Raw genomic sequence first — 14,469 nt, forward strand, 5'->3', positions numbered from 1 at the left:
TTTGCAAAAGTTAAACTGAAATGATACATTTAATCAGGACAAATATTATGTGGTAGGTCATGTTTAAAACCTTTTTTTAATTGTAGAAAAGAAAAGCTATTTGTCATTCTAGTTACATAATTTCTACTTTAAATTATTTCTCTTGATTCAATTTCCATGTTAATGTAAAAACAAAAGATAACAAACTGTTAGGAATTCTGAAAGGGCAAATTAAAAAAAGGAAAACTAAGTAAGAGATTTAGGAATCTGAGAGTTCTTTATTTAAAAAATTAACTATAAATATATCAATTCACTTTTACTGGATTATCTCTCATAAGTAAAACAGTTTCACATTTGATAAATCTTTTGATAAAGTTATAGTGGACTTGAATGGAATGGATATAATTTAATTTTGATCTGTAATTAACCTATTTTATTATTTGTTGTCAGAAAAATATCTATGTATTAGAACTCAAGTCTTTGGAATAAAATTTTAATTTGTAAATGATGTCTTAACAAAATCAAGAAATGTACATCAGTCCATTTGTATAACTTTATAGAATATTACCCAAAGAAAACATAATTTAGGCAAATGGGAAATTAATCATATAGAATAAATTTTAGACAATCTCTTAATTTGTTGTTATGCTCTCAAATATTCACATTTGTATAATTTTTTCATATATTTTAATTACCTTAACAAATGAAGCATGTATATTTTCATTTTAAAATAGTTGTATTTTTTCATCTCTATTGGGATAGTAACAATTGATTTTTTAATTGTTTGAATATAAATTTTAAATGAGTACAAAAATCTAAAATCATAATAAATCTAATAGCTAAAAAATATAATCATTGACTTTTTACTATATGATAAAAGTGATCTTCACAAAAGTGGAAAAAATCCACTTTAGCCTTATTTTAAATGATTCAGATTAAAACACTAAACTGATAAATGACCTAATTTCAAATACACTGTGAATTTGTGGTGGGTTGGGAAGATCCGCTGAAGAAGGAAATGGTAACCCACTCCAGTGTTCTTGCCTGGAGGATAACATGGACAGAGGAGTCTGGTGGGATATGGTCCATGGGGTTGCAAAGTGTCGAGAAAGGCTGAAGCGATTTAGGATGTAAGTTATTTCATTGCACACTTATTTGAAAAATTCTAAAAGATATTTTAATTTCTACTTAGAAAAATGTCTTTAAAAAGGAAAATACAATTTGACTTATTTTTCCTTTGAAAAATTAATGTTAAACTTTATTATGTAATGAATTATATATATATACAAAATGAAGAATTTTCTGAATTTGTTTCCACTATATATGATGACTATAAAGTTATACATTTAACAAGAAATATTCAGAAATAAAGTTAAAGAAGTGAAAGTGAAAGTCGCCCAGTCATATCTGACTCTTTGTGACCCCATGGACGATACAGTCCATGGAATTCTCCAGACCAGAATACTGGAGTGGGTAGCCTTTCCCGTCTGCAGGGGATCTTTCCAACCCAGGGATCTAATCCAGGTCTCCTGCATTGCAGGTGGATTCTCTACCAGCTGAGCCACAAGGGAAGCCCCCCAAAAGCAACTGCTAAATATGTCTATCAGTATAACTTAATAAACTTAATTCTGCCCTTTTTAGACAATTTGGTACAACTATTTTAAGTTGTTTTGGCTTAGAGTGGAAGAAAGTAGAACTTAAATGTATATTTAATCTCTTTTGGTATAAAAATAATTGTATATGTGTGTATTTGTTTATGCATAAGGACATGAGTCATTATCAAGGATCTGAAAATGCCATAATCCTTGTCCAATTAAAAATAATCTGAACATGTATACAAATGTAAACACAGACTGTTTTTTCAAACACCAACAGAAACTCAGTATGAGACATTCAATATGCTTTCACTCACCATCTCAGGGCATCACCCTTTATATGATTAAAATGAATCAACCAAAATCTGTTGCCACAAGATGGGATTTAAAGAATTAAATTGAAATTATTTCTTTAGACAAAATAAGACCAATCATACTGACTCTGTGGCTTCAAAATATGTGGGAAATGCCAACAATGGTAAGCATAAAAAATAAATTATTGACAAAAGATCAAGCATATGACTCAGTGGGTGAATGGGGAGTCATTCACAATAGAAGAGAATAATAACATTTATATGAAGAAATAGCACAATCAATAGTCAAAGGGAAAATCATCAGCTTCCTATTAGAAAAGAGAATAGGAAACTCCATCAGAAAGGACAGAATACATCAACATATTACATGTTTCAGTCTCTTTTGATAATAATGTTACCTAAGCTTGCTGAAACACGGTAGAGAAAGAAGCTGGGTAATGGATTGTTATTCAGCAAATCAATCAAGCATGTGAAGGAAGTACAACGATCCAGAGACATGTTGAAAAGAGCTTGAGTACATAAACTGTCAATGGGAATGGAAAGGCATTATGGAGATGGGAGTAGGAGAACACATGGAGGAATTTTTATGCCATTGACATCTAGTAGATAGTGACCAAAGGTGCTGCTAAACATCCCACAATGCGTGGGACAGACCCCATAACAATTCACCTGGTGCAGAGGTTGTACTGAACAGGTAGTTCATAAATGTGGAATAAAGATTACCTTGGGAGCACCTCTATGACAATAAATTGGTTGAGTAATGTGGTGAATACATATATGAGAGGAGAAAATTATTCAGGCCACAGGTAATTGATGAGCACCTTCTATATGTCACACATTGTTGTGCGTTCTGGGAACAAAATGTTGAACAAGACAAAAGAGATACCAGCTCTTGGGAAAGTTACTTTCTGTTGGAAAATACAGAAAAATAAAAATTAAGAGAATAAATAGACAAATAATATCAGACTATCATAAAATATATAAATCTAATCCAAATTGATTAATGTGATGATAAGTGACCATGTGGGAGGGATTAATTTATAATGGGGAATTAAGGAAGGCCCTTGAGCTGATGATGATGCTTTAGGTGAGACCTAAATATTAGAAAGTCTCAGCCAAAGTCAGGGTCCATTAAAATGTCATTTATTTTTTGGCTACACAATTTGGAATATAGTATACAGGTCAAGGTTGCAGGTATAATTTGTAAGTATTTGCAGAATTGGAAAATGAAAAACATCCATAAAAAATTTATTTTGTTCCTAGAAGAATACACAGCAAAGAAGTTAAAATTCATAGCAGTAGAGTCATTCTATGTGCATTCAAATAATCTGATAAACATCTTCAATCCTTGTCCAAAGAGCATAATTTTGGTTTGGGGGAAGTCAGTCCAGGAAATCTCAGAGATACAGAAAGATACTTGATAGACAGTTGTCATCAAAAGAGTTTCCATTGCAGAAGTCAATCACAACCAAAATTTAATTGACTAACTGAACCTGTGTATATATTCAATTAAATATCATTAACATAATTATAATGCAAATACAGATGTCTAAAATGATTTCAAATTAACACTTAATACTAGGAGAATATAAATGTAATTCAAAAATCTATAGCCATATAAAGGAATGTTGAGACACAGAACTTAGAATCCATTGTAGACTTTTGATATTAAATATATTTTTAGATGCTTGTTTTACAATGGTACATTATCTAGCAGTCATTATTGACTGAGGTACATTTTTCTGAAGGTCCATGGCTTTATCAAGGATTGTTCTGATATAAAGTATTAGGTAGATATCTTCTCATTTCTATCAAATGTCTTTTTGACTTCAATATTAATGATTATTTTCTGTAAATGTTTTTAGAAGTATCTTGATTTATGTAGGCTATTACAATAGTAACTGATCTTCAATAAGTTATATACAATTTTTTCAGGAAGAATTTAGTCTTCTATGTCAGAAAATTTTTCCTATTCAAATTACTTGCAATAAAATTACTTTGCTAATCAAACAATAAAGAATCTATAGGTGGTTGAGCAGTAAAGAATCCAGTTGTCAAGCAGCATTCAATCCCTGGGTGGGGAAAATCTCCTAGAGAAGAAAATGGCAAAGCACCCCATTATTCTTTCCTGGAAAATCCCATGGAAAGAGGAATCTGATGGGCTACAGTTCATGGGGTTGCAAAGAGTCAGACATGACTTAAGGACTAACCAACAACAAACAACAAAATTAAATTACTTTTCTCTGAGAGGAACAAGTCTGTATTATAAGAACCATACAAAACACATGATTTTCAGAGTTTACATTTCAAAGTCCTGATAATCAGCATTCTTCACTTTATCTGCAAAGGACTAATGGTTTGTTGTACTATGTACAAATCATACTGTGGTTTGTTTTTTCTAGTGCTAAAATTACAGACAAAGATAAAACAAGGTGAATGTTCAGCCCTTAGGTTTATCGCTAGAAATGGTTGCTAACTAGTTATAATTATTAATGCTAAAGGTTAATCTGCTATCTATTGATTTAGGATGAAATGTTTTCATAATGTGGGTGAGTTATGGCCACACCACGGGAGCTACATAACACAGCAGTAATAAGATTTCTCAGTGTTAAATTCCCTAAATTGATCCAGAATCATCAGCCAGTATAACCTGATAAAAACCTATGAAAACAGGTAAATCTGTCAAATCAACATAATGGCGACACGATTGAAGACAGAGGTTCACTGGGGAAGAATTAATAGTTTCTAGTTTGTTCTCAACAAAGCCCATTTCTGTATAACTTTGTAACTTTTCTTATGAATGCCAAAATCAGCTTTAGTATAAATCTCATATCAACTTTATTCTCTTTGGAATTTATATTTTTCATTAATGGATAGAGACTGAGGGAAAACATGCGGTTTCTGTATATTAAATGCATTAAAATTATTTTAATTAGATTGGTCAAGTAAATGTTTCTAATCTACTAAAATGATTACATGTATATCATTTAAAATAATATTTGTATTTCAGAATAGCAGTCAAATTACCCAGACAAGTTATTAAGTTAGTGCATAAGATTTCCTAACAAACTCTCTAACGATTAGAGAAAACATAAAACCATATCTATATATTAAGATCTATATATATGTATATTCATAATATATTTAAATGTATTTAATATTTATTTTCACAAAATTTAATACTTTATAAACTATTTTTAATAATTTTAATAAACTTATGCTTTTACTACATTTATTATTTAAAAAATAATTTCAACATTTTTGTGATAATTGCCATTTCCTTCTCCAGGGGATGTTCCTGACCAAAAAAGGTTCTGTAACATCTGAGTCATCAGGCAAACACTTATTTTCACCAGTCATGTATATAACCATAGATATTACACATTTTGTGTGTGATTTCTCATGTGATATCTTTCTGTAAATTTTATAAAAGAAGGCTTGTTGGGTCCTTCCATGGTGCAAGCTGTATCTTTAATATATACTAAAATATTGAGAAAACTGTTTTTTTTTTTTTTAATTTTTTAATCTTTTTTTATTTTATATTGGAGTATAGACGATTAACAATGTTATCATAATTTCAGATGCCCAATAGTGATCCAGCCATACATATATATGTATCCATTCTCCCTAAACTCCCCTTCCATCCAGGTTCCCACATAACATTAAGCAGAGTTTCCTGCGCTATACAGTAGGACCTTGTTGGTGATCCATTTTAAATATAGCTGTGCATACATATCAATCTCAAATTCCCTAACTATCCTTCCCCCCACCCTTCTCCCAGGGAGGAATATTAAGGTTGCAGAGCCACAAAAAGCACTAAATATGGGGTCAACATATAGATACAGTGGCATGGTTACCACTGGCAGAAACCGAAGAGGCTTAAACAAAAAGGGAAAATAAATTGATTCATGGAACTGGTGTAACAGATAAAATAGCAACCTTGGAGCGAAACTGTGATTGCATGCGGGGGCTCCACAAGCTTTTACAGCACAGGATTCTGCCTGTCCTTTATTTCTGTATCTCTCTGTAATTTAGCCTCTAGTACTCCCTCTTTGTAAACTGGCAAAAGTCATGGTCCGTGACAGGTCCTGAGTTCAACATTTTTCTCCCTACTTCCCATCCAGATTTAGGTAGCACATCTTAAGTGCCAATTCAGAATAATAGCAATTTCTTTATCCAGTTTGTCTGAGATTTCTCATAGAGCATGTTCCTGGTACTCACTTGAGATTTTCCTGGTACTCACTTGCAATATATTTTATACTCTAGCCCTTAGTTGACTGTTAAGATAATTAATACAAAAACAAGATCTATTTTCTTCTGTATGGCCTGAATATTTTCCTTTAATTGTTATATAAGTTTCAAGATATTGTCTTATGTATTGGATTTACTCATGTTTTATGCCCTTTGCCCTTTTGAGAAAAAGAGCATAGACTTTCATGGAATCATGTTTGACTATAAATTTATAAGTTTGCTTTAAACTTTTTACATAAGATATAAACTAGTATCTTATTATTCAACTTTCCATAATATTGTATTTTTATGTTTCTACAATAATATAATATGTATTAATTTTTTAACTGAAGAGCTTATTTAGAGAATGTGAGATTTCAGCATGGTATAATTTTGTATACTGTCATTACAAATCAATAAATCATTAAAAATAAATTTAATGTCAACTAAATGATGCATAAAATCAGTTTTTTTCATTTCAGTTTTTTGAATTTTCAATAGTAAAATAGACTTCATATAACTGTTTTTTATCCCATAAAAGAGTCACTGGCCTTTACAACACTTCCAATTTTAAAATTAACTGATATTTCTTTTTAATAAATTGCCAACTATCTGAAGAGAAATTTCTATATACAGTAAATAAGTAAAAAATAGATATCTTGCATGAGAGTATGAAATATTTTCTAAGTCAATGATGAATGAAAAAATGGAATATTATATAGTAGTAGAAAGAAGTAATTACACATATTTCAACATAAATGAACTTCAAAATACTATAAGTGTAAGAAGCCAGTCATTAAAGACCACGTGGTCAAATTCCATTTATATGGTATTTATGGAATGAGCAAATCTATAGAGACAGAACAAACGTTAGTGGTTGTCACAGAACAGGAGAAAGTAGTTAGGGAGTGGCTGCTAATCAGTTCAGTTTAGTTCAGTCACTCAGTCATGTCCAACTCTTTGCAACCCCATGCACTGCAGCACTCCATGTTTCCCTGTCCGTCACCAACTCCTGGAACCTGCTCAAACTCATGGCCATCAAGTCGGTGACACCATCAAACCATCTCATCCTATACTGGCCCTTCTCCTTCTCCTGCCTTCAATCTTTCCCAGCATCAGGGTTTCTTATAATGAGTCAGTTCTTCCCATCAAGTGGCCAAAGTACTGGAGCTTCAGCTTCAGCATCAGTCCTTCCATTGAATATTCAGGACTGACTTTCTTTAGGTTCGACTTGTTTGATCTCCTTGCAGTCCAGGGGACTCTCAAGAGTCTTCTCCAACACCACAATTCAAGAGTGTTAGTTCTTTGGTGTTCAATTTTCTTTATAGACCAACTCTCCCATCCATGCATGACTACTGGAAAACCATAGCTTGACTAGAGGAACATTTGTCAGTAAAGTAATGTCTCCGCTTTTTAATATGCTCTCTAGGTTTGTCATAGCTTTTCTTCCAAGGAGCTAGGGTCTTTTAATTTCAAAGCTGCATTCACTATCTGCAGTGATTTTGGAGCCCAAGAAAATAAAGTCTCTCACTGATTCCATTGTTTCCCCATCTATTTGCCATGAAGTGATGGAACTGGATGTTATGATCTTAATTTTTTTGAATATTGAATTTTAAGCTAACTTAATAACTCTCTTCTTTGACTTTCATTGAGAGGCTCTTTAGTTCTTCTTTGCTTTCTGTCATAAGGGTGGTGTCATCTGCATATCTGAGGCTGTTGATATTTCTTCAGGCAAGCTTGATTCCAACTTGTGCTTCATTCAACTCAGCATTTTACATGATGTATTCTGAATAGAAGTTAAATAAGCAAGGTGACAATATACAGCCTTGACAGCAGTTCAGTTCAGTTCAGTTCAGTTCAGTTACTCAGTTGTGTACAACTCTTTGCAACCCCATGAACCGCAGCATGCCAGGCCTCCCTGTCCAGCACCAAAACCTGGAGTCCACCCAAACCCATGTCCATTGTGTCAGTGATGCCATCCAACCATCTCATTTTCTGTCATGCCCTTCTCCTCCTTCCCTCAATCTTTCCCAGCATCAGGGTCTTTTCAAATGAGTCAGCTCTTCGCATCAGGTGGCCAAAGTATTGGAGTTTCAGCTTCATCATCAGTCCCGCCAATGAACACCCAGGACTGATCTCCTTTAGGATGGACTAGTTGGATCTCCTTGTAGTCCAAGGGACTCTCAAGAGTCTTCTCCAACACCACAGTTCAAAAGCATCAGTTCTTCAGTAGTCAGCTTTATTTATAGTCAAACTCTCACATCCATATATGACTACTGGAAAACAATAGCCTGGACAAGACAGACCTTTGTTGGCAAAGTATGATCTCTGCTTTTTAATATGCTATATAGGTTGGTCATAACTTTCCTTTCAAGGAGTAAGCGTCTTTTAATTTCATGGCTGCAATCACCACATGCAGTGATTTTGGAGCCAAGAAAAATAAAGTCAGTCACTGTTTCCACTGTTTCCCTATCTATTTGCCATGAAGTGATGGGACCGGATGCCATTATCTTAGTTTTCTGAACATTGAGCTTTAAGCCAACTTTTTCACTCTCCTCTTTCACTTTCATCAAGAGGCTCTTTAGTTCCTCTTCACTTTCTGCCATAAGGGTAGTGTTGTCTGCATATCTGAGGTTATTGATATTTCTCCTGGCAATCTTGATTCCAGCTTGTGCTTCCTCCAGGTCAGTGTTTCTCATGATGTACTCTGCAAACATGTTAAATAAACAGGGTGACAATAAACAGCCTTGACGTACACTTTTCCTGTTTTGAACCAGTGTGTTTTTCCATGTCCAGTTCTAACTGTTGCTTCCTGACCTGTATACAGGTTTCTCAAGAAGCAGGTCAGGTGGTCTGGTATTCCCGTCTCTTTCAGAATTTTCCACAGTTTATTGTGATCCACACAGTCAAAGGCTTTGGGATAGTCAATAAAGTAGAAATAGATGGTTTTCTGGAACTCTCTTTCTTTTTCAATGATCCAGCGGATATTGGCAATTTGATCTCTGATTCCTCTGCCTTTTCTAAAACCAGCTTGACCATCTGGACGTTCACGGTTCACGTATTGCTGAAGCCTGACTTGAAGAATTTTGAGCATTACTTTACTAGCGTGTGAGATGAGTGCAATTGTGCGGTAGTTTGAGCATTCTTTGGCATTACCTTTCTTTGGGATTGGAATGAAAACTGACCTTTTCCAGTCCTTTGGCCACTGCTCAGTTTTCCAAATTTACTGACATATTGAGTGCAGCACTTTCACAGAATCATCTTTTAGAATTTGAAATAGCTTAACTGGAGTTCCATCGCCTCCACTATCTTTCTTTGTAGTGATGCCACCTAAGGCCCACCTGACTTCACATTCCAGGATGTCCAGCTCTAGGTGAGAGTGAGTGATCACACCTTCGTGATTATCTGGGTCATGAAGATTTTTTTTGTACAGTTCTTCTGTATATTCTTGCCACCTCTTCTTAATATCTTCTGCTTCTGTTAGGTCCATATCATTTCTTTCTTTATTGAGCCCACCTTTGCATGAAATGTTCCCTTAGTATCTCTAATTTTCTTGAAGACTGGGAGTTGATTGTGACTCAGATCATGAACTGCTTATCGCCAAATTCAGACAATTTGAAGAAAGTGGGGAAAACCACTAGACCATTCAGGTATGACCTAAATCAAATCCCTTATGACTATATGTATAGTGGAAGTGAGAAATAGATTTAAGGGACTAGATCTGATAGACAGAGTGCTTGATGAACTATGAACAGAGGTTCAAGACATTGTACAGGAGACAGGGAGCAAGACCATCCCCAAGAAAAAGAAATGCAAAAAGGCAAAATGGCTCTCTGAGGAGGCCTTACAAACAGCTGTGAAAAGAAAAGAGAAAAGCAAAAGAGAAAAGGAAAGATATACCCATTTGAATGCAGAGTCCAAAGAATAGGAAGAAGAGATAAGAAAGCCTTCCTCAGCGATCAATGCAAAGAAATAGAGGATAATGACAGAATGGGAAAGACTAGAGATCTCTTCAAGAAAATTAGAGCCTTGACATACTCCTCTCCAAATTTGGAATCAGTCTGTTGTTCCATGTCCAGTTCTAACTGTTGCTTCTTGACCTGCATATAGGTTTCTCAGGAGGCAGGTCAGGTGGCCTGGTATTCCCATCTCTAAGAATTTTCCACAGTTTGTTGTGATCCATACAGTCAAAGGCTTTGTCGTGGTCAATAAAGCAGTAGATGTTTTCCTGGAACTCTTGCTTTTGTATGATCCAACAAATGTTGACAATTTGATCTCTGATTCCTCTAGATTTTCTAAATCCAGCTTGAACATTTGGTAATTCTCAGTTCATGTACTGTTGAAACCTCACTTGGAAAATTTTGAGTATTACTTTGCTAGCGTGTGAGATGAGTGCAATTTTATGGTAGCTTGAACCTTTGTTAGCATTGCCTTTCTTTGGAATTGGAATGAAAACCAACCTTTTCAGTCCTGTGGCCACTGCTGTGTTTTCTAAATTTGCTGACATTGAGTATAGCATTTTCACAGCATCATCTTTTAGGATTTGAAATAGCTTATCTGAAATTCCATCACCTCCACTAGCTTTGTTCATAGTGATGCTTCCTAAGGCCCACTTGATTTCACATTCCAGGATATCTGGCTCTAGGTGAGTTATCACACCATCTTGGTTATCTGGTTCTTGCAGATCATTTGTGTATAATTCTTGTGTGCATTCTTGCCACCTCTTCTTAATATCTTCTGTTTCTGTTAGGCCCATAGAGACTAGGAGAAAGTAGACAGGGAGTATCTGCTAATGGATATGTTTTGTGTGTGTGTGTGGCATGGGGTGGGCGGTGGGCGGGGGCTGAAGCTAATTAAATGTCCTAAAATTAAATAGTGATGTTCCATAATTCTTTAAGCATGTTGAAAGTCACTGAATCACACACTTTTAAAGATTGGATTTTATGATAGGTGAATATCTCAATAAAGCTGCTATTTAAAAATAATTTAATAATCACCAATATTCTTTTGCTCTTAATCTATATTGATAATAATATATACTAAGGAAGTTTTTTCTAACTTATATTAATGCTGTGTTAGAATTACTTTTTTTAGTTAAATAACTTCGAGAGGTTCATTTCATTTGCTATTAGCTTGAAAAAAATCTTTTTAAAATTAAGGACTGATAAATGTGTCAAACTAAGTAGGTTTGTAGTTGTGTGAAATTATATAGCTAATTTTATATTTACAAATATAGAATAGCTATTTTTATTAAAAAATTGTTTGCTCAGATGTTTTATCCACCTTTTAATTAGGTTGTTTCCCTATTGTGAGTTTTAAAGAGTCCATTGTATATTTTGGACAGAATTCCTTTATCAGATTTGTGTTTTGTCAAATTTTCTCCAAATCTGGAGCTTGTGTTTGCATTTTTTTAACAGTGCCTTTCACAAAGCAGATGTGTTTAATTTTAATAAAGTTTGAATTAACAATTTTTTTCATGAAGCATACTATTTTGGGTGTGAACAAACATCTCAATAAGAAGATATTCAATTGACAAGCAAGTGCATAAAAAGAAGGTTAGCACCATATGTGATCAGGGATTTTCAAAAGAAAACAGTAAAGATACCCCTGCATATCTATGAGCGTACAGTTCTCAGTCAGGTGAGCACTGAGCAGAGTCTTTGTGACCCCATAGACTGTAGCCTGCCAGGCTCCTCTGTCCATGGAATTTTCCAGGTAAGGATACTGAAGCCATTTCCTACTCCAGAGATCTTCCCAATCGAAGGATTGAACCCGTGTCTCTTACATCTCTTGTATTGGCAGGCAGATTCTTTACCACTGCACCTCTACATACCTTTGAGAATGACTAAAATCCCAAACACTGACAACACCAAATGTGATGAAGATGTGGAGGAGCAAAAAACCTCATTCACTGTTGGTGGGAATGAAAAATGGTACAGCCTATGAAAACAATACTGTCAGTTTCTTTACAAAGCTAAACAGTCTACTACACCATCTTGCAATTGCCTTTGGAAGTATTTACCCAAAGGAGTTGAAAACTTATGTCCACACCAAAACTTGGACCCAACTGTTTGTAACAGCCTTATTCACAACAAAATCAGAAGTAAGCAGAATGGTCTTCAGTGAGTGAATGGATCAAATACTGTGGTACATCCATAAAAGAGCAAGTACTGGGCAACAGAAGTAAACAAACTATCAAACCACAAGAAGACATAGAAGAGCGTTAAGGCTATTCTTACTGCTGTTTGAAATAACCTAACCTCAAGAGAAAGCAATGGCACCCCACTCCAGCACTCTTGCCTGGAAAATGCTATGGACAGAAGAGCCTGGTGGGCTGCAGTCCATGGGGTCGCTAAGATTCGGACACGACTGAGCGACTTCACTTTCACTTTTCACTTGCAAGCATTGGAGAAGGAAATGACAACCCACTGCAGTGTTCTTGCCTGGAGAATCCCAGGGATGGGGGAGCCTGGTGGGCTGCCATCTATGGGGTCGCACAGAGTCGGACACGACTGAAGCAACTTAGCAGCAGCAGCAGCAGCAACCTCAAGAGACTAGATGTATGGTTTCAACTATATGACATTTTGGAAAAGGCAAGCTGTAGAGACAGTACAAAAAAAAAAAGAAATTAGTGATTGCTGGAGGATGGGGAGAAGGCTGTGGAATACAGGGAAGTCTTAGTGATGCAAAAATATTTTGTTGAGACTATAGTATGTTAATAGTGGATCTATGATATCATGCATTTGGAGGAATCCATAAAACTAGAAGAAGCATGAATTATGAGCTCTAATGTAAACATCAGACTCTTAGTTATTAATAATGTATTAATATCAGTTGATCAGTTATAACAAATGTACTAATTCAAGGGCTTTCCAGATTGTGCTAGCAGTAAAGAACTGCCTGACAGTACAGGAGACAAGATGCAGGAATTCTCAGGTTTGATCCCTGTGTCAGGAAGATTCCCTGGAGGAGGGCATGGCAACCAGTGTTCTTGCCTGGAGAATCCCAAAGGAGCCTGGTGGGCTACAGTTCATGGGATCATAAAGAGTCAGACACGACTGAGTGACTAACACGGATTCAAGAGGTTCATAATAGAGGAAACTGTGGTGGGGGAAATGGAGAGTGAGTTTACAGTTTTTGCATTTCCTACTCAGTTTTTCTGTAAGTTTCAAATTGCTGTATACAATAAAGTCCATTAATTTAAAAAAAAAAATTTCAATCCTACTATTAGAAGTTATTTTAATTTTCAAAAATGTAAGAAGTACTTAAAATATCACCTAAATTTGAACAAAAGTAAATACATTTAAGAAATGTTCAGTAGAAACTTATATAAATTCTGAAGTCAGAATTGCTTAATTTTAGGGAAGAAAATCCTAGACATTGAGGTCTCAATGACAAAGTCTGATAGGCAGGGAAACAAGAAGTAACAGTGAAAAGGCAAGAAGGAAAAGAAAAGGTTATTAATTTAAATTAAGTATTTATTTTAACTTTTCACAAAAGAAATCATTTAAGTATCTAATAAGGCTTAGTACACATGTTTGGCATTGTAGGGAAAAATATCTGAAAGTAAGATGAAGCATTGCAATTACTATGTTTCAAGGTATTTGACTACCTCCTTGTATCATCCTTTATATTCCCCAACCTTCCTGGACTCATTTTCCTTTTTCTTTTCCTGAAGGAGTGAGTCAGTGTGTTCACTAAGATCTTTCCCAGACCTGAGAAAAGAAAAGTATCTCTTGTGAGCAAATTTCTAAGAGAATCTGAAAAAATTTTGAACAATAAAAGTTGGGAATTGGGGAATCTAGTACTGACTCAACCTCTTCAATAATCCACACAGCTCTGGAGCAATGATAATGAAAGAAATGGAACTCAAGTATCAGAAATATTAATATTTAAAATAAACTACATTTGAATATACATGTGTCTTAATGAGGGCTTCCCAGGTGGCACTAGCTATAAAGAACCCTCCTGCCAATGCAGGTAGATGTGGAGACTATGCTTCAGTCCCTGGGTGGGGAAGATCCCGTGGAGGAAGGCGTGGCAACCCACTCCAGTATTCTTGCCTGGATAAAACCATGGACAGAGTAGACTAGCAGATTCGGTCCATAGGACCGCAAAAAGTTGGACACGACTGAAGTTACTTAGCACACATGCACATGTCTTACTGAAGAATTTTCTCTTCTTGATCCTGTACTGACCTGCCGCATATTATGATGAGACTGTGGTATCAATATTTCCTATCTTAGAGATTAAACAAGAGTGCTTGGTCTCTACACACTGTTCACAATGCTTTTATTGTTACTGTAACAGTAGCCACATCTTACCTATATATTAGAGAGGGGACTCACAAA

This window comes from Muntiacus reevesi, chromosome 14 (genome assembly GCF_963930625.1).
Source record: "Muntiacus reevesi chromosome 14, mMunRee1.1, whole genome shotgun sequence".
Taxonomy (NCBI): domain Eukaryota; kingdom Metazoa; phylum Chordata; class Mammalia; order Artiodactyla; family Cervidae; genus Muntiacus; species Muntiacus reevesi.